Source organism: Alligator mississippiensis, chromosome 5 (genome assembly GCF_030867095.1).
Source record: "Alligator mississippiensis isolate rAllMis1 chromosome 5, rAllMis1, whole genome shotgun sequence".
In the NCBI taxonomy this organism is placed as follows: domain Eukaryota; kingdom Metazoa; phylum Chordata; order Crocodylia; family Alligatoridae; genus Alligator; species Alligator mississippiensis.
The window spans coordinates 132,056,861-132,078,105 of NC_081828.1; the positions used below are offsets into that span (position 1 = coordinate 132,056,861).

Genomic DNA, 21,245 nt, shown 5'->3' on the forward strand with positions numbered 1-21,245 from the left:
CCTTTGATTTCCAAGTGACATTCACATTAATACCACCTGCAAGCTCTGCCCTATGGGGAGGATACAATCTCCACAGGTAGGATGCGACAGAGGCAGTGTGAGGCCCATGTGGGACTGGATAGAGGTGATGCAGGGCCTGGTCCTGTTGGATAGCATCCAATCCAGCCCACTGACCAGCCCTGCAGTTTAGGCAAAAACAAAGGGGTAAGTCTCATGGAAGTTTCAGGTCCTAATTCAGAAGCAACAAAAAATGGTCTAACCTAAGTCATGTGGCCATAAAACAAATAAAGCTGGCAATGTCATGAGAAAATGCAGAACAAGAAAGGCTCCCCTACCCCACTCCCTGACCTTTTTCATTATCAGCAGTATCAATCTCTCTTGCCCGTGGAGATGAAAAAGATGTAGGCAGCCTAAGAAGGAGAACTACCAGCATTAATAATGGCTGCAGCTCAGTCTCAGAGTCCTATATCAGGTAATGATTAATGCTGAGTGTAACCTGCTCTGCTCAGTGCTAATATTCTTCCCTCCCTTGGGCAGACTGCTGTAACCTACCTCACATTCACTCTTGCTGCTTCTCATTCCTCATTCTGCTCCAAAGCACTGGAAAATATTAAGAGGGTGCTTCACCTGGGAAACGTGGTTTGAAAGAAGAACAAGATTTCTCTTTTCTTGTTGCCTCCTCCTTTGATTTGCTCACTTCTAGGAGAAACAACAAAATGCTCCCAGCTGTAGTGATAAAAGTTATAATTTGGAAATGCCCCTAACTTAGAAGGCTTAGGAAGTTAAGAATTGGGAGATGGTCCCAGAGTGAGTACCTAGTTAGGTAGAGAAAAAAACAGATTGAAGAGGCTTGCCTGCTGCTCCACAATAAAAGTTGTTGTTTGGTTCTTTTCATTTATGCATGACACTATTGAACCCAGTGAACACTACAAAGTACACCATCAACAGCTGAAGTACCACAAAACAGCTGTCATGCAGCTCAAATAGTGCAGACTGAATTCAGCCATTGATTGCAGGCAAACCACTGTTGTGAGGCTGGAAAAAAAATCTGATCCTTAACTCATTCTAGTGTAGTCACTTTTTCAGGGACTGGATTTTTCTCTGAATAGCCACAAATAAAATCACCACTGAGACTATGGTACTTCACCAAGTGAGAAGGGCAACCCTGGGAAGGAAGGGGCCCAATACTATCTTGAGACTTGTGGTCTCCATTGTGCTCAAGAATGGTCACCAGGGATGACCCTGAAGCAGCCTCACTAGTGTACTTCTAGGGTTGGAACATGTCAGCAAAAGAGGGTGGCTAGGGCCTGCTTGGGCATACCCTGGCTGGAGCATACTGCCACTGTGATATAAATATACCCATAGGCACTTAAGATGTCCAAAGTAATACTTGTATGTCTAATATATGGAAGAGGATCTGGACTTTTGAGTCCAGCTGCTGTTATTTCCTGCTCGGATGAATAAAGCAAACAACTCAACTAGGCGCTAGGCTCTGGAATGATTGAATACCTCCCACAGCAGTTCCTGTACTGAGGCAACAAGTTCTATTACACATGCTTTAGTCAAGCTCACTCTAACTCTGCCCACTCTCCTTGATTGGTTTGACACTTCCAGCAGCTCTACATTAACCTTCAGGGGTCAGTTCATTTAATTAATGAGCTGGATAAGCTGTTTCATCAATTTGCTTTCAATTGATGGAATTACAAAAAGAATCTCTTTCTGAATTCATGATTCCTTTCATGCTCAGTATAAACTGTGAAATAGGTAATTTATGCCAGCACTTACAGATTACACGTTTGTTTAGCTAACTGACTGCTAAAGCCCTGGGGGTGAGGAGAGGGGGGAGGAGTGAAAGATAGTTTTCTATGTCTTCTTCATCTGAATTCTGTCTCTGTTAAAAACACTTCAATTAGTCAGTTGCCAGCAGCGTTCACTTGCAACCTCATGTAGAAAAACAATCAATCCAAACAAAATTATATGGAAATATAACTGGCAACCTATTGTAGCCATCTTTAAAGCCCTTATATCCAGTGCTGCAGCAACGAAGTTTGGCACCCAGGACATGGCCTGCAGCAGCAGCCTGCTCTCACCCCACGTACAGATCCAGGGGGCACACACATCTCATGCTTGCCTGGGAGTACATGCAGCAATAGCAGCCAACCTTCCCCTGTCCCTGTGCCCTCCCAAATAAGCAGCTTATGGCTCTGCCCCACACCCTGCCCTGGATGGGCAGTGCCTGATGGAGCCAGGGCAGTTGCCTTGCTGGCCCATGCCCCCTCTTGCTATGGCACTGCTTGTATCTACCTCTTTTAGATTTAAATTCTCATTGTTAATAAGCAGCTCTGGCTTCCATGCTTAGCCCACAGCCTAAATGTGTTTTAAGACTGAAAGTCATCTGTTCTGCTACTTTGTACCACTTTTCCCAAGAATGGATTCCTCTTACTCATTGCACTGCTGGGCATTAAATTGGGCAGATGTCCTATTGTACCAGGCACCATTTATGTAAGGAGGAGAAAGAAAACAAAAATGCAATAAGAGAGACTTTAATGGTTCATGCAACATTTACATGGCACGTCATTCCTTGAGAGCAGTTAAAGGGGTCACAGTTAGATGGACACTTTTTTAATAATGTATTTGCTCATAAACAGCAAGTGGTAATGAAAAGGACACTGCCTTTGAAGGGCAGAGAAAGATAACACTTATCATTTCACTGCTTTCTCTCCAAGGGATACTGTCTATTGTCTGCAATATTTCTATTCACTTCCTTCTCAAATTCACAATTTTGCTCTCTATCACCCAAGTGTTACTTTCCTCCTTAGAGCAGTAAATACTTTTATTTTCCTCTCAGATGTTCCATGCCTTGCCTTAACCTGATATGTTCCCCTTTGAAGTACACTACGCTAACGTACATTTTTTCCCCCCAGAGGGCATTTGTTAAAGTTTTGGAAACCTGACATCAGCCCATCCAGCATTCCACATCCCAAGTGCTATTCAATTTTCCCATTCTTCCGGCATCCAATTACAATGAAACTACGAGGCTTACCAGATGCGCGCTCTCACGTCCCTGAACGTTATCTACAAGATGGTGTAGATTTACATCAAAGCTACCAACTTGATCTTCAATTCAACTGTGTATGCTGCCCTGGAACAGTGTACAAATTCTATTTGAGAGATATATGTATGGATATTTTTGTATTTCTCCCATTCACTAGGAAGAGAGACATACATTTTAAAAAGTACCTCTGATTTAAATGTGCTATAATACTGTAAGGACATTTCTGCAAATAAAAAGGGATCATGAGCAAAGAATAAAGGTCAGATCCTATTTCACCTACTCTGCACCTAAGTGGACTTCCCTCTTTCTTCTAACCTGTATAAGGCTGGGATAAGGGTGTAGCAGAAATACAACTATTTACTAGGGCTGTGCAAAGCTTTGGTAACTAATTCGATTTGGAGGACATTTGGCCTGATTCAGCAGCTGAACCTCCAAATCCGAATCAAATTGGGAGATCCATTAATCTCTCTGAATTGAATAGGAAGCCTCCAAATTTATCCAGAGAGATTCAGAGATTTGGTCATAGACTGTATAGGTAAGACAGTGCCGGGGGGAGCAGCCGAACAAACCCCGGCTTGATCCGGCAACCCCGGGAGAAGGTACGGCTCATCCAGCTGCTCCCCCCCGGGGCAAGGCAGGCAGTGCTGGTAGCTCCAGGAGAAGCCATGGGGGCTGGAAGGCATGATCAGGGAGCTGGGGGGTCAAACCAGGAACTGGGGGGAAGCCCCTGTTCATTTCCCCAGCTCCCTGATCATTCCCCCCAGCCCCTGCAGCTTCTCCTGGGGCTGCCAGCTCAAGCTGCAGTTGTCCGGCTGCTCCCCTGGCTGTCCCCACGCTGGGGCAAGACAGGCAGTGCTGGCAGCCCTGGGAGAAGCCACGGGGGCTGGGAGGAATGATGAGGGAGCTAGGGGGAATAACTGGGAGCTGGGAAGAATGAACAGGCTTCCCCCCAGGTCCCAGTTCAATCCCACAGCTCACCAATCATTCCCCTCAGCTCCCCAGTCATTCCTCCCAGATCCTGCAGCTTCTCCCAGGGCTGCCAGCAGGGGGGCAGCCGGAGAAGCAGCCGGACAAGCCGTGGCTTCTCCTGGGGCTGCCGACTCAAGCCAGGGCTTGCCCAGTTGTTTCTGCTGGTACTGCCTGCCTATATAGTCTATGGTCAAATAAGATTCGGCACTGAATCTCTTTGGATTTGGCTGAATCAAATCAGGACAGTGATTTGAAATCACCGAATTGAATCGCTGTCCCTCCAAGTCATTGAATCCAAATCTGAAGTGAATATACTTTCCACTTCGCACAGGCCTACTCTTTACCTAACTCAGAAGAGAATCCCCGATAAGGTGCGGCTCAAGAAGGCTATGGAAAGGGAATGATTAACTGCATGCCTTGGAAACCCAAAGTGTTTTAGTTCACTAAACATAAAGATGGTGAGAGTCATGTGCAACACGCTTGCTTCTATCATTTCTCCCAGATGTTAAATATTAGAAAAAGGATTCTGGCATGAACTAACATACAAACTTGGCAAAAGTTTCTAAAATGGGTAAGTCCTAACAATGCAGCCCAGTCAGCAGTACCCAGGGCTGTTGCCCTCATTCTCTCCCTCCCCCCCGCAGCTACACAACTGAGGATTTACCACATCATATTTACTCTTTGCTGTAATTTGTTCATTTGTCCATAACACTTTAGCATGTGCATGTGTACTTTCCTAATTGAGGCTTAAGTGATCTCAGTGATGAGTGACATAAATTCAATGGTGTTGAGAAAAAGGCAGAGCCTTAAATTTTTATTGACTCCCACTAAAAGGAAAGCAAATTTGACTGAGCAAGACTGGCTACTTGGTACCACATTGGGCAGATTACCCTCAATAAATCACTGAAGCCCAAGGTAAAGCCTAATTCCAACTAACAAACACATAATTAACCTCCTTCCTTCAAACCAGATTTTGAACAGCACCCAAGTATCATGCTAATTCAGTAAAAGGAGACCATTACCTTCAGTGTGGTCCATCTTGGACTGAATAAAAAGGTTTGAGGTTTTTTGGGGTTTTTTTAATATATATAAAATGAAAACAACAGGTTACATCCCCTCATATTATAGCATCTAGTGTTATAAAAAAACAACCAAAATTGTACTTATTTTTTAATACTTTGTAACTATTGTTTTTAGATGTTCAAAAGTTTTACCTCCAATAAAAGCGTGTTGAGACTTGCGCTCTTTCCCCACACTGAAAGTAATTTGAAGGGATCAGCTGGGCACAGTTTTGTTCCAAATAACCATGGCTAAAGGTACTGTTACAGGTTACCTTTAAAACATTTTAAATCTGTGGAATTATGCCACCATAAAACAAGAGCAGTTTCAGAACAGTCACAGGTTAAGACTTAATGCCATTTCTAACCTGCATGACTGTGACTTGCCACTAGAAGGCCTGGTAAGCAGGTGCATAGGAAGAAACCAAAACTCTATCCAGTTCTGGGATTTGGGGGATGCGGGGGAAAGCCGAAGAGTTGAATGTAGCTTGGAGGTGGAGAAACCACTATGGGGGCCATAGCAACAAACAAGCTATCTGGGAGTTGGGAGTGGGAGGTGAGGATAAGGATCCAAAACCTTCACGTTTCACCAAATTGGGACTGGGTCAGGAGGCAGTTGGGTTCACACTCACCCCAGGACAGAGCTGAGACCCAGCAGGCTTACTTCATGCCTGCCACACCAGGGTGGAGCCAAGACACAGTTTGCAGCCCACCTGCTGGTTTTTATTCTCTGGCTTATTCTCTTCAGAGGTAGGTAGTAGGATTTCTGTTGCTGTTTGCACAGGGGTGATAGAGAAAGCAGCACTGGTGAGCTCACCTGGGTGTTCAGAGTGGTCAGGGTGTGCTGGGTTGCACCCCCGGGTGCATCCAGACAAGTGCACATGTGCCTTTTGCAGAGTGACATTCCGAGTGGCCCCAGTGCTGCCTGAAGCTGCGTGGTGCTGAGCTGGGCTGGTCCTGCGACAGGTGGCACAAATGGCGCCAGCTCTGAAGCGATCAGGGCTGCACCGTGCCACGCTGCTGGGGGCTTTGGCCACAGCGAGCCTTGAATACCCCATGGCTGCTGCATGGATCAGCTCTGGGCCCTGTGGGGGGCATGGGTGGGCATATGCCCTGTAGGGGGGAAGCTGTAGGCCCTGCAGGGGGGGGCAGTCAGTGTGCAGTGTTGGGGGGGCTGCATCATGTGGGAGACAGGAGACCCACCCATCCGGAGAAGCCCCCCACAATCCACCTACATCCCCAAGCCACCCCTGCAACCCCCCCACCAACATACCCAGCTGCAAACCCCTGCACAAGCCTCATACCCTTCAAATCTCACCCCCACAAACCCTACACCCACCCACAAACTCCCCCATTCCCCCTTCCAAATTACTTTACACTTGTAAATATATGAATAAAACATTACCCAACATTGCCCAAATATACCAATGAGACATTGCTCTCTATATATAGTGGTGTTTCATTTTAATAATGGAAGAACCCTATTTTGGGTATTTTAATGAGAGAATTTGGGTTTCTTATCAGAAAATTTGTAATTCATAAACAGGGAGCACCAGAATCTCTGCTGGCAAGACAAGAGATGAGACCTGTGCAGAAGAACCTTTCCAGGGCCAGCACTGGGGACCTAGCTGGAGGGCAGACAAGTTGGCTGACCTCTTGGCCATTTGGGGCCAAGAGGACATGCTTTGATAGTTCAAAGCGGGCCACCACAAGGAGCACATCTTCTGGGCAATAGGGTGCCTCTGCTCTGCCATTTGGGCAGCTGTCTGTGTCTGGCAGGCATGCAGCCTTGGGGCTGAAGGTCGAAAGGGGCAGATACTGTCACAGGTGGAAGTAGGTCACAGCCAGGCAGCACCCCCACTGCCAGATTGCTGCAGTGGGTAGAGGGTGCAGGGGCCACTCCAGGTTAGGGCTGCTTCAGCAGTCCGGCTGGCACAAGAGGTAGCGCCTCCAGATACCAAGTGGCTGGGCATCAGAAGCTCCTGTCTATTTGTAACCCTCATACCATGGGCACTAAGGCCCACCTGACTAACTAGTAACCCCATGTAGGGCTAATGAATGAGTGGTACAACTAAATTCTTGGGACAGCTAATGAAAAAAAAAACAGGATAGGAGTGTTGTGTAGGTCAAAGGGTCAAAACGTGAAAATAAGTGTGCTGGAGGGATACACTGAAACAAGCCCCCCAGGCTGCACCCACTGGTCCTCAAAGGCATCCAAGGAGCTTGTGGGTGCCTCCCAGTGGTGCTGTTCTTGGAAATGTACATGGACAAGTAACAGGAAAGCAGCCCCATAGTCCCTGGTTACCTTCCCAGCCAGAGTCTCCTTCTTGGTCATGTACAGGGCCCACTTGGTCAAGGCCAGGAGGAGGTTGATCAGGAGGTCCCAAGACTTGGGGGGGCCATGGATGGGGTGCCCCAAAATAAAAAGGTGGGGGTGAATTTCAACCAGAACTTCAGGAGGAGGTTCTGGAGGTGGAGTTGGAGGGGCTGCAGCCTAGCGCACTTGACCTCAAAAGCTCCTGAGGGTAAGTAGCCCTGAGATGCCCACCAGGGCAGGTTTTTATATAGCCGGGGCCAGCACAGAGCAGACTTTAATGTCCCCTGGCTGCAGATCCAGGAGAAGCTGGGCAGGGTTACTTTGGCACAGCTTGCTTCACACCAAAGTGAATGTCCAGTCACATGTACCGAGGCAAAAATCCCTAGCTCAAATTTGTGCCATTCTTATTTGAGCTGCTGCAAGCGCATGTGCCTGCATGTGTGGATGTGCCCCCTAAGGGTAGGGGAGTGCATCCAGCACCACCACCTCCCTCCCGCCCCATCCCACCCTGGCAGTTGAATTCAGGAGAGTTGACAGTTTGCCCCTGGAGCAAAGTGGGAAGTGATCCCACTTCCCAAAGCAACCTAGGATTCTGGAAGCATGAAAATAATGCATTAGTCCCCAGATCAGTCTAACAGTACCCTGGAATGACCTGGGTAAGACAGATCAAAGATAACCCTCACCTGAAGTGGCATAACTTTAAAATATCTAGAGGACACTTAGCTTATAGCTGTATTGGTCTAAAGTAGTGGTCTCCAACCTTTTTAAGATCATTTTTGGAATTTAAAAGGAACCCAAGATCTACCCTGTGCTGCCACCCCAGCTCCCCCACTGGGCAGGTAAGTCTGTAGAGGAAAGGGCAGGCAGAGGGGGTGGGGGGGGCAGGGAAGATCAAGGCCCTAGCCCCACTCCCTTCCTCACTGTTGGGGCCTTGATCTGCCCCCACCCTCCAATGGCAGTGAGGGAGGGAGTGGGGCTGAAGCAAGGGTAGGCCCTGCACAGCCAGAGCAGAGTGGGATGGAGTTGAGAGTGGCTTGTCCGGGGGGTTGGGGACAGGGGGGGCATCTACACTGGGAGGGCACAGGGGACCACGTGCCCCTGGAATTGTGCAGGGTGGGCTGCAGCTGCAGGCTGGGGCTGGGCTGTTCCCAGAAGAAGCTGGAGCCATGCTGTGATCAGGCCAGGTAGCAGTGGCAGCAGTGCTGGGAGCATGGCTACATCACCCCAAAATTTGGTGTAGCCCCCCCAGCCTCTCTCTCAGTGCCACTGTCACCCAGTCTGACTGCAGCATGATCCCAGCCTCCGTCGGGAACAGCTCAGTGTCACCTCCCAGCCCCAGCCCATGGCATCAGCCTGCCCTCCCCCATGCAGATCTGGGGCGCACAGCCCCCATGCCCTGGGCGGGGGGAAGAGACTGGGAAGCGCATGGCATCAGGCCACTTCCAGGCCAGCTGCAGTGGGGCTCAGGATGTAAAGCTCAGCCCACAGTGGAAGCTACCTCCACCAGGCACAGATGGGGGGGGGGCGCATGCTTCCCGAGGCCTCTGTTGGGGTGCACACAGCAGCAGAAGCCACCCCCCTCCCCCTGGACAAGCTGCCCAGGCTCGATCCTCCTATCACCCACCCAGCTGAGTCCCCACTCACTGGGCTGCTTCTATACTCTGTCCCTCACTGTTGGGGGCCTCAATCTGGTCCCCGCCCCTTCTTCCCCCACCAACTGACCTTCTGGGCTGGGTGGGGAGGACATGCATGCATGCATGAGCTCAGCCCCCCCCAGCCCAAGATCAACTGCAAGAGGCTCCGGGATCGACCAGCTGATCCCGATTGACCTGTTGGTGATCACTGGTCTAAAGAATTTTTTTTGCAAAAATCTAGTTGGTCTAATAAAAGTTGTCTACCATGAGTTCCGATTCCTAGAGGGTTCTTAGCATAGGGTAACAACCTTTAATGGGTGAATGTTCTCATGTTAAGTGTCTTTACAATGGTTTAAAGTTAACCTGTAACACCACCTCAAGACAGACATACCATTTGCTATTACTTAGGCAGCTTTTTGGCAGTTTGCAAAATACATAACATAGCAAGGGTTATTATAAGGCTCACAAACTATTTAAAAAGGGATAACGTTCAATTCCAACAGCTATCCAAAATAAAGAAGGGGCTTGGGAAGTTTAGAAATAGATTTTTAAAAGTCAAATTTGAAAAAGAACATTTGACACACAAATATGTAACACATACAAATTAGCCATTTTAGAAGTCTCTGCTAATTAAAGAAGATTGGTGCTAATTTAAACCCAAGCATTCAGGAGAGAGCTCTGAAATGGAGAGGAGACATCTAGTTAGTCCTGCCTGGGTCACATTTGACTTGACCACTTGAACAATTAAGCATTTGCTAGATAACCATCCCCATAGATATCATCTTTATGAGACTGAACTGGGTTTTTTTTCCAAACCTAATCTTACATGAGAGATTATTTTGATCTGATCTCTGTTTTATTTTATTCTTTGCTTCAAATTAATGAATTTTTAATCACACTGATGGGAAAAAGTTAATAGAAAAATTAATGAAAGCACAACACCACTGTCTGCAATGCATCATGCATAACAATAAGAAGAACAGATGCAGCCCATTTGATGAACTGGCTGAAGTAGTACTTCATGCCTGATTACAAATATATTAATTTTCTACAACAACCTGCATTACATAATAAATAGATCATCTTTTGGCATAGATGTAGTAGACTGAAAACCTAATAAAACAATAATTAATGCAGCTCAAACCAATGACTGATTCTATTCTTTGGTAAATAGACATCCCTAATCTTAGCACTATGAGGCTCTGATCTATGTGTACTCCACAGTGCAAATAAACGCTATGGATGTGAAATTGCTCTATTTCCTTGTGTATCCAGAAATATACGAAGCGGCTTGCAGTAAAAAAATGCACATTTCCTATAAGCAGTGGAGGAACCCATTAGGGGAACTATATTTTACTTATGAATATTATTGTTCAAGATAAAACTAAAAGAAGTGATCCTTGTTGAGGAATTTTCTACGTTAAGGGATTGTTCTGAGGCATTAAGTCAACTGAGTAAAATTCTGTTCCATTTTTATTAGGGGAAAATCACTGATCAGCAAATAATTTGAGCCAGATTCTTGAGTACCTATGAAGACATACAGGTGCACCAGACTCCTTTCAAATACAGCATTTGCTGTAATGCATTTTCCTTTGCATATATCTGACAAAATGGCAATGTAATTGGAATAATGGAGATGAGGTGCGATAATTCACATAACTGGAGTACTGTCTTAGATGGTCATAACTTATTGAGAAAGGACAGACCTCTGCAAAGGAATAAAGTATTGCCCAAGCTTAAAAAGGGGATGAATGTGTGCTTTGAGGCACAGTACAAACAGGCCTATATCCTACTTAGAAGCCTCTAGGTACAGGTCAGAGAGGAAAACAGCAGGGGTGATATCACAGTGGACATCTGCTATAGGCCACCAAACTGGGGGGAGAGGAAAGAGAGAGAAGAGGTGGACAAGGTGTTATTTAAGCAGTTGACTCAAGTTTCCAGATCACCACCTCTGGTTCTCATAAGGGATTTTAGTTACTGTGACATCTACCGAGAAGGAAACAGCAGTGCACAAGCAGTCCAGCAGGTTCTTAGACTGTGTCTGGGATAACATTTTGGTATGGCAGGTAAAAAGACCAACTGGGGGTAAGGGAAAGAGGGAAGCTCCCCATGGCTTGCTGCTCACAAATAGGAAGGAATTGGTTGAGAACGTGAAGATGGAAGGTAACTCGGGTGACAGTGATCACAAAATGATATAGTTCAAGATCCTAAAGGAAGGAAAAGAGGCAAGCAGCAGAATCAAGTCAGTGAACTTCAGAAAAGCAGATATGGACAAATTCAAGAAAATAGCAGGCAGGATCCCCTGGGAAACATGTCTGGAAGGAAAGCAATCCAGGAGTGTTGTCTGTACTTTTAAGAGGCTCTATTATAAGCTATCCCAATGCAGTGCAAGACCCCAAAGAATGAGATCAGGAGACTGGACTGGCTAGACTGGAATCTCTTTGATGAACTCAAAACTACAAAAATTGGAAAGGTGCTCATAGTACAAGGAGCATCATTAAGCGAACCACAGTCTTGCACCCTAGAATACCAAAGGAACTAGCTGTATTAATTTCAGAGCCATTGGTTATCATCTTTGAGAACTCACAGAGATCAGATGAGATCACAGATGTCTGGAAAAGGCAAATATAGTGCTCTTCTATAAAGAAGAGAAAGGAGGATTCAGAGAATTGGACTAGACAGTGACAATGATACCTGGAAAGATCATGAACAAGTCATCAAGGAATGTATTCTGAAGCACCCAGAGGATAACAAAATGGTTAGGAACAGCCACCTCGATGGACTCCTAAGGTAGCAGGCTCTATGGAGACAGGGAAAGCAGTATATGCAATATATCTTGACTTCAGCAAGGTTTTTGATACCATCTCCCAAGGCATTCCCATTAACAACCTAAGGAAATATAGACTATATGAAAGTACTGTAATGTGGATAAAAAACTGGTTTGGAGGGTCTCGCTCTTAGGTTTGGTGCTGGTTAACATCTTCAGTAATGACTTCCATGATGGGGATGAGTGTATGCTTAGCAAGTTTGCAGATGATACCATGTTGGGAGGAATTTCAGACACTGCGGAAAAAAGGGCCAAGATTAAGAATGACTTGGATAACTTCAAGAAGTGGACTGCAATCACACATATGAAATTCAACATGGACAAGTGTGAAGTTCAGCACTTAAGACAGAAAGCATGCACAAATACAGGCTAGAAAATGACTGGCTAAACTGAGATCTTGTGGAAAAGGACCTGGAGGTAACAATGGATCAGAAGTCAGAAGATAAGTATGAATCAGTATATATTTGTTGCAAAAAACCCCACACACAACAACAAAACAACCCAGCAACATACTAGGGGCATCACTTCTAAATCAACTCAGCCCTGGTGAAACCTCACGTGCTGCACTGTTTTGAGCCCCACTCCCCTTAAAAGAAAAATGTGAACAGATTAGAAAGACAAAAATGATTAGAGGCTTCACACCACAGAGAAAAAAAAATTTAGATTTGAGATTAGGAAGAAATTTCTCACTATGAGGGTGGTTAAGCATTGCAACAGGCTACATATTGAGGCGGTGAAATTTCCATCCTCACAAATATTTAAGAGCAGGTTAGATAGACACTTGACTAGGATGGTTTAGTCAGGGATAATACTGCTTTGACCCCCTGAGGTCCCTTCCAACCCCACTTTTGTAGGATGCTATTGTCTTGCCCTTGAACAAAATTTCTCCCTGTATAAAAGGACCAAACAAGGCATCTGCACCATTTCTGTTCCATTTAATGGGACTATTTTGAGCACTTTTGTGAGCTGCAAGTAATTCATGGACTTTTATTGTACAGGAATTAATAAGTGCCTGATCCTGGAGCACTTATTCAGAGTGAACTGCAATCAAGTGAACAACGGTGTAACTAAGCAAAGTTTTAACTTTCCCCGGTCAGTGTGAAAGCAGAGCAGAAACCAGATTTTCTGCTCATGAGTAGATGCAGGACTTCAGCAATTCTCTGCTCCATGGTGGGACCCTAATACAGATCTTAAAAACTTCCTATAAGATGTAACAAATATTTTGAAGTTTTCCTCAAAAATAATTCTTTCCAATTGCAACTTTGTTTTATACAACTATAAAATAAAAATTCAAATTAAAAGTGGTCTTGACATTGAAATTTAAATATCACACTCTGGAAATTTTGATCTGATCAGCATGCTGACTGATTTTCTTCTTACATGGAAGTTCATCAAAATTAACTTATTTCTGCAAAAAGTAACACTTTTGACAAACTATTATTCTCTGATGGAAGACAGAAGTCTGTTGGGAAATTTTCAGCCAGCTCCAGTTTAAGGCTCGTCTACAAAGAAATTAATATTATTTTCTCTCAACTGGGGTAGATGTCTATGGACATATCGATATTAAGTTTAAAAATACATATTTACAAAGATTTTGAATGAGTATGATTTTCTGGGCACTTAAGTCCCTGCACTTTGTTTCACCCTGATGAAAGTAAGATCTTTCAACACTAACCGTTACAAACCTGTCTCATCTCAGGGCAGAATTGCAGCTTGACACTCCCTTTGCAAGAAACAAAATCAGCCTGGTTCATACAGATGGAATACTTAATCCAACCATGCAGAGGTGCAACTGAGCAGCAGGGATAAATGGAAAAAAAACCATAAATTTTTCCTTTTTAACCAAGAAAAACACAGATTTTTCATTTTAATGTAGAAACATGCTGATTTTCCACCTTTGCAAAGAGCTCTCTGCAGGCTGGCAGAGTTCCAGCCTGCAAGGGTCTGGACAGAGTGGCAGGCAGGGGGCACCATTTGCATGTGCATGCTCACATATGCACATGCTGCTGAGTGGAAACCAGCACGGGTTCCTAGCAGGCAGATCATGCCTGACTAATCTAGTCTCTTTTTAAGACCAGGTTACGAAACGCCTGGACACAGGAGGAGGGGTGGATGTCGTATACTTAGACTTCAGGAAGGCCTTCGATACGGTATCCCACCCCATACTGGTGAACAAGTTAAGAGGCTGTGACGTGGATGACTACACAGTCCGGTGGGTGGCGAATTGGCTGGAGGGTTGCACCTAGAGAGTCGTAGTGGATGGGTCGGTTTCGACCTGGAAGGGTGTGGGCAGTGTGGTCCCGCAGGGCTCGGTCTTTGGACCGATACTCTTCAATGTCTTCATCAGCGACTTGGACGAGGGATTGAAGTGTACTCTGTCCAAGTTTGCGGATGACACAAAGCTATGGGGAGAAGTGGACATGCCGGAGGGCAGGGAACAGCTGCAAGCAGACCTGCACAGGTTGGACAAGTGGGCAGAAAACAACAGAATGCAGTTCAACAGGGAGAAATGAAAAGTGCTGCACCTAGGGAGGAAAAATGTCCAGCATACCTACTGCCTAGGAAATGACCTGCTGGGTGGCACAGAAGTGGAAAGGGATCTTGGAGTCCTAGTGGACTCAAAGATAAACATGAGTCGGCAGTGTGATGAAGCCATCAGAAAAACTAATGGCACTTTACTTTATTGTGTATCAGCAGATGCATGACAAATAGGTCCAAGGAGGTGATACTTCCCCTCTATCGGGCACTGGTCAGACCGCAGTTGGAGTACTGCATGCAATTCTGGGCGCCACACTTCAAGAAGGATGCGGATAACCTGGAGAGGGTCCAGAGAAGGGCCAGTCATATGGTTAAGGGCTTGCAGGCCAAGCCCTACGAAGAGAGACTAGAGAACCTGGACCTTTTCAGCCTCCGCAAGAGAAGGTTGAGAGGCGACCTTGTGGCTGCCTATAAGTTCATCACGGGGGCACAGAAGGGAGTTGGTGAGGATTTATTCACCAAGGCGCCCCCAGGGGTTACAAGAAATAACGGCCACAAGCTAGCAGAGAGCAGATTTAGATTGGACATTAGGAAGAACTTCTTCACAGTTCGAGTGGCCAAGGTCTGGAACAGGCTCCCAAGGGAGGTGGTGCTCTCCCCTACCCTGGGGGTCTTCAAGAGGAGGTTAGATGAGTATCTAGCTGGGGTCATCTGAACCCAGCACTCTCCTGCCTATGCAGGGGGTTGGACTCGATGATCTATTGAGGTCCCTTCTGACCCTAACATCTATGAATCTATGGCTGCTAGGGAGCCTGGAGAGCAGATCTCTTAGGTAAATCTGGCGGTAGGGGTGGGGCAGGATTGAGGCCCCCATAGGGCGGGAAGGAGGGAGTTGAGCAGAGCTGGGGCTGAGGCCGCTGCCCAGCCTGGGGCTGGGGCCCAGGGCTGGAATGCATGGGCTCAGGGCCCTGGTAGGGAGTGGGACAAGACATGGGCAGCTCATCCAGGGGGTGGGGATCTGGCTTCATGCCACTAGGTGCACTCCCGGGGGTGGGGGTGTCAGAGGGGATACATGCCCCCTAGATCTATGCATGGGGTGGGCTGTCCACTGTGGGCTCAAGCTCTCTGCCCTGAAGCTCCTTGCAGCTCAAGCCCCACATCACCATGGCCAGATGCCCCATCTGCCCAGCAGCGGTGGGGGTGGTGGCACAGTGTTTTGCCCCTCACTGCTGGCAGGCAGGCAGGGGGTGCCTCGCCATGGTGGCAGGGGGCTTGCAGCAGCAAGGAGCTTCCCCACCTGGCCTCGCTCTGCCCTGCCACACCAGGTCCCTCCCACTGGGCTCTGGAGGTCCCAGGGGGAGGGCAGCAGGGTGGGGAGCTCAAGTCCACAGAAGCTGGCCCACATCCACCCCCATGATGGGCTATGCTCCAGCTGTGCCACCCATGGGGGAGGGAGAGCAGGGCTCTGTGCTCCACTCTGCCACAGCAGCCACCACTTCGTGCAGGTGGCTGCCGGGGCTTGGGTGCTGCTGTAGGGGACAAAGGGCTGTGGACCTGGCTCCGTGGCCCCACCCATAGCCCTGGCAGCTAGGAGCCTCCTCCAGCAGGGCTGTGAGGGGGTGGTGAGGGGCCTGGACTTGCAACCTGGTGAGCAAAGGGGGAAGAGGGAATTCTGATTTTTCATGATTAAAAAAAAATCAGAAAATCAAATGCCAAAAATGTATAGGTATTTAGAATTTATTTTATTATAGCAATTGAGGCACTGGTAGGCTCCCAAATACTTTAAAATTGTAAATATATCAATAAAATACATGGCCACACACACACTTTCATTTTAATCAGGCATTATGGGTTTTTAATCAGAGTTTGTGATTTTTACTTTTTTTTAAATCAGAGAATTTGCCATTTTTAAACAGAGAAAACCAGGATCCCTGGTGAGCAGTTATGTCCCCTGGGCAGAAGCAACATACTGGGCAGCATTTGCAGCTGAGCTGCCAGAAGTGGCACAATGGTCAGGAGCACGGCAGCAGGGGCTGCAATTTTTGCATTCTTCCCTCCCCACATTTCCTCTCCCAAGCTTAGTTATGCTACTGCAACAATGGAATTAGAGCAGCGGGTTCATATTTGTTAGCAGAACTGTGTTTCCATGCTGTATTTCCCTGAAACTGGTGGAATGGAAGAGAGTTAAAAACAAACAAAAGCAGTATGCATGAAGCAGAATTACTTTAATGGACATGATATGGCCAAAATAAAATGAGGTCTGAAGTACATCAAGTTCTGCTTTCTTAGCTGCCCTTATAATGGTTCTATGTGCATAAAGTTATTAGACACCAGTATTATTGTACCTAAGCTACATATATTCTGCTGTACTAGAATCTTGTAAAAGGCTTTTCTCACATTAATGAACTATAAAATCATGTCTCTCCCAAGGGTCAGTCATAAGCAAGAGTTCCAACCATTTTGATGAGGTGCTGTTAAAGCATGAAACACAACATTAGTTCTGAAATCTAGAAAATGATGGGGAGATGCACAATTTCACACTAAAACAAAGCTTTTAAAACCACTGTGAATCTAAAAGAAACAACTGATTGTAGGGCCTCAAGCCTTCTGGATTAATGAAAAAGTTGCAGAAGGAAAAAGATGATCTAAAAATGGGAAGAGCGATAGAACTTAACACAGCATCCCATTGAATCTAACCAAGTTTCCAATAGCCATGTTTTCAGAAAGAGAAGATAATGCCTTAAAGAAAAGGCAATGTCTACTGAAATGCTACAAGAGCAGCTTCTCACTTATAGGTCTTGGTAAAGAGAAAAAGCAGCAGGTTACCTGCAACTAAAGCACTAAGGTGAGAGGTGAGAGACCTGTTATACATAACATAGGTAAGTAGCAGAGGTTTGCATTATCAGTGACAAACAGACAGTTTAAGTGTGGAAGATGAGTGTATAATAGGTTTCCCACTGAAGTCCACACTCACTTAAGTAAAATAGATGTGCATGAGAAGTAGTGATCAATTAACTCAAACAGGATCCTTTCTACTGTATCTGCATGTGCAGTGAAGTCCAAAATGGGCTTCATTCTAGCGATAAAGTTAGGATATTTCCAACCATTAAATAAGTGAGGTCCTGGAGCAGCCTTCTAATGGGAAAACTAGGGGGGTGGGGAAAAGCCCAACTGGTCATAAAATGGATTTGATTATTTATGGACTAGATAATTCATGGGTTATATGATACGATTGCCCACAATAACAGACTGCATTCAACAATCAAAGAAGTCCAGTGCTATGCCCCAGTGTTGGAAGAACAACATGAAGTTCCAGATGATAATAAACTAGACAGCTATAAGCAGATATCTGACCCACACAAATTTATGTCGCCTCCCTACCCTCATCAGGCAGGAATCCCAATGTACAAAGGTTTTACCACATTTGATAGCAGGGTGGTCATCTTTATGGCCTAAGCATTTCCTAGTACATTACAGCACAGCCAGGACTATCTCCAGAGCCAAGAACGTTATGACCAGTAGCATTTTTGGGTTCCCTGATGCAACATGAGATACAAGCAGGAACTTTCCAGAACAGTTTTTCATTGATCCCTTTTTCCATGCAGCATTTAGGAGGTAGCATATTGGGCGAGGTAGTCAACTGATTGCAACTCTCCTTCAGGAGCCATGCCCACTTCTCTGCTTCTGAAGTGTGGGTTTAGCTTGTTCACTCTCTCAAACCAGGGTCATCAGGTAGCAACTCTGTCAGGCATCAATTACTAATAATCATCTTGAAACATAACTCACATTTCTTAGCAGGTAGGCTAATTGGACCTCTGATGGTGCAAGCATATTATGGGAACTAGTTAATGTACTCCATTAATTAGCTATCATGAAAAGAGCAGAGGTAAGACGACAGCTACAAATCAGACTATGCAGTGGGTAGTTTCCTGATAGGAGATGTAGTTTTCAAGCACATCTCATCCTCAGGACGCTCCGATTTTGCTCATCATTAGAATGTGTCATGCTGAGAACACAAAGAAAAATCATACATATTGGTATGGATTTCAAAACTTTGAAATGCTTCTGATATCCTTTGTTAACTTCCTCTGCTAACAGCAGGGACAATACAGGAGGCATCAAAATAATGTGTCTAGAAGTAAGGGAGATCTGATCTACTTATATAACTTATTGCTTCCCTATAGCCAACAGCTTAAAATATTCAGTTCAAAAGATGACTGCATAGTCCCCTTGGGAAACCAGTAACTAGAAAGGAACCCCAGGGCTCTGTTAATAAACAATATGCAATACATCTATAAAGACAAAAGATATTTTGCTTTGCATACACAATAGCATGCAGATCTTATCATGCTTGCATTCCAGCCATATTGTTTTCCTTCCATATAGCTTTCCCAAAGGGAGGCCTCAAGGTCATACCTCTGTTCTTAACATGTGCCTGCACCTGCACACATGCCTGAACATGCTCATACCCTCCTGCAGAAGTCTTGGCATGTATGCATAGAACATTAGGCAACTCTTTTTTGGTCAAAGTGCTGCTTTGATATCAGTTCATTCATTCTCAAAATAGCCCTGTGAAGAATGGAAGGGGGGGGGGGGGGCGGGGGAGGACAGGGGAAAAATGCTGTCGCTTGACAGATGTGGAAATTGAGCCAAAATAGTCATGACTTATCTGAGACCAGTGAGAGACCAAACTAGAAATATTATTCACAAATTTCTTCATACTGAGACCCATACTAAGTCCATAGCTATTTTCCAGCCTGAGGGAAACACACACAATTATACAGGTGTCAGAGATCATACTTCAATGGAAGGTGGTTAAAACATTTCAATAACAAAGCCCAAGGTTTAACCAGAGAGCCAAACCCAGGGACTTCAATGGAATTCAAATTCAACCCATGGTTATTTTTGTTCTATAGAAACATCATGCGTTCGTCCCATTTTAACCAGCAGAGAGTTCCTTCTCGTCTCACTATTGCATCCAGTTGCTTTCTGCTGTCGTGTAGTTCCTCTACCAGAGTGATGTGACAGTGTGCAGCAGCACTCTTTTTCCAGGGGATTCTAGTTTTTTTGTACTCATCCCTTTAGAGAGGTGTTTAAAAGGGAGACAGAAAACAGCACATGGGAAACAGCAGAGGTCTGGACTCAGGCTGAATCTTGGGTTTATCATTATCCTGGGAAAGTTTGCACAAGCAAACCAGAGGCTATGTCTACACAGAAACATAGAAATTAAGGGCTGGAAGGGACACGTGTGTAGCATGGATGCAGCATAAGCCAAGATCCAGGTAGCAAGCTCAGGTACTTACAGCAGCCTACAGGAGCTTCTATACCTCCTCTACAGCAATCTTGAGACCGTGCATCTCACCGTGCCAGGTCCAGAACCCATGAGGGTCCCGCACTTGCAGGGGATTCATAGGACACACATTTCATGCTCCTGCACCCTGATCCTTTGCGGGGCGGGGAGGGAAGGGGGGGGGGTGGTTCTGGCTTGCAGATGTAGACCTCTGCAGAGGGGTTCCCAGGGAATGCAGTCCTGCCTGCCATGCCTCAAACTCATGGGGGTTTCCTTGCTTGTGGAGAATTCCCAGGGCACACATTTCATGCTGCTATGACTCAACCTTGCGGGGTTCTTCTGCTTGCAAACACACAGCTGAGGAATTCCTCTGGAGGGGGTTCCTGGAACATGTTTCACAGGTCAGGAAGCAGCAAACATGCATCCCAGGTTGGGGTGTGGTATCCAGGGACTCGCATGATGGATCCCCTAAAACCCTGGGAACAGCAGGGCCCTGACCATACTAGATAACAGCCCAGTGACATCTGTTTCTGCTGATGCCGCAACAAAACTATATCTGTTTGTACCCAGAAAGTTGCAGGAGATGCTCCATAAAGCAACCACAATCTTTTTTTCTTAGAGAGTTGAATATGGAACAGGAATAAGTGGCTGGGGCTTACTCCTTAGTCTCAGCATTGCTACAGCATACCCTAACTGGCAGCACAGCAAAAGCAAGGCACATACCTGGACAGTTAAAGCTGAGCTCCACACTTTCAGTACTGCTATCATACTCCAGGTTAACTTCCTAGGTTTATACCCTGCAGTAGTCACAACAATGTAGGGCATACCTAAGGAAAAAAAAAAAAATGATGTTTCTAACTAGAAAAGAAAAGCTGTTGCAGAATCTCACAAGAGGAGTGCAAGCAAACAACTCAACTTGAGATGGAGCCAATTCAGTTTATGGAAGGGATTATAGTCTACTGTTTCCTGTGATAGCAGGTGATGGGGCCCAAAGCCACAAGAAAGCTCACCCTAATCATTTTTGCTCAAGTTAGCCTCAATTTTATTTGTTTATAAAAAGGTTCTCCCCTGGGTAGCAAAGCATACTGCCTCTCATCTTGCTTTGTTTCTGCTTGGGTATCCCACCTGCTTACATCCAATTTAAAATGTTTACTTAAAAGTGAAATCACCTTTCAGAAGGACATGGAAGATTTAGGACAGTGGCCAAGTTCTCCTTCAAGCTGGTCCACAAACAGACACTGAAAAAAGTTCAGATGAAATATAGATAGAAAAGTATAGGCTGGAAAAGACCTCTGCAGGTCATATAGTCCAACCCCTGGGCCTAAGGCTGGATCATCCCTATCCAAATCCCACCATATAAATCGTTGTCTAACCTATTACTAAAACTATACAATCAAACCCATCACACAGCTACAAAGCATAGTGCCTAATCTGCCACAGGGAAAGCAGGGGGACAACGATGGTCAGTGTCCTACTACTGCTGCAGGGGTTGTTAAAATGCACTCAAGAAAGCCAAGGAAGACTGCCATGCCCCCCCCCCCCGCTACAGAGGGAAGCAAAAACTTCCACAGTGGGCACCTCTACAGGAGATGTTTACTGTGGAGTTGCCCTGTTAGC

At 45.8% G+C, this 21,245-nt stretch overlaps 1 long non-coding RNA gene across 2 annotated transcripts in view; it reads right to left on the reverse strand.

The window, feature by feature from the left end:
• LOC109282240 (uncharacterized) overlaps positions 1-21,245 on the reverse strand; it is a 58,470-nt gene that overhangs the window by 12,700 nt on the left and 24,525 nt on the right. The window contains exons 2-3 of one of the 2 annotated variants that reach the window (XR_002089172.2): positions 20,352-20,455; positions 16,115-18,344 (exon numbers count right to left, since the gene is read on the reverse strand). This is a non-coding gene — a long non-coding RNA (uncharacterized LOC109282240). Of the gene's footprint in view, positions 1-16,114; positions 18,345-20,351; positions 20,456-21,245 lie in introns of those variants that run through there. The other variant, XR_009462545.1, reaches the window with a different exon arrangement.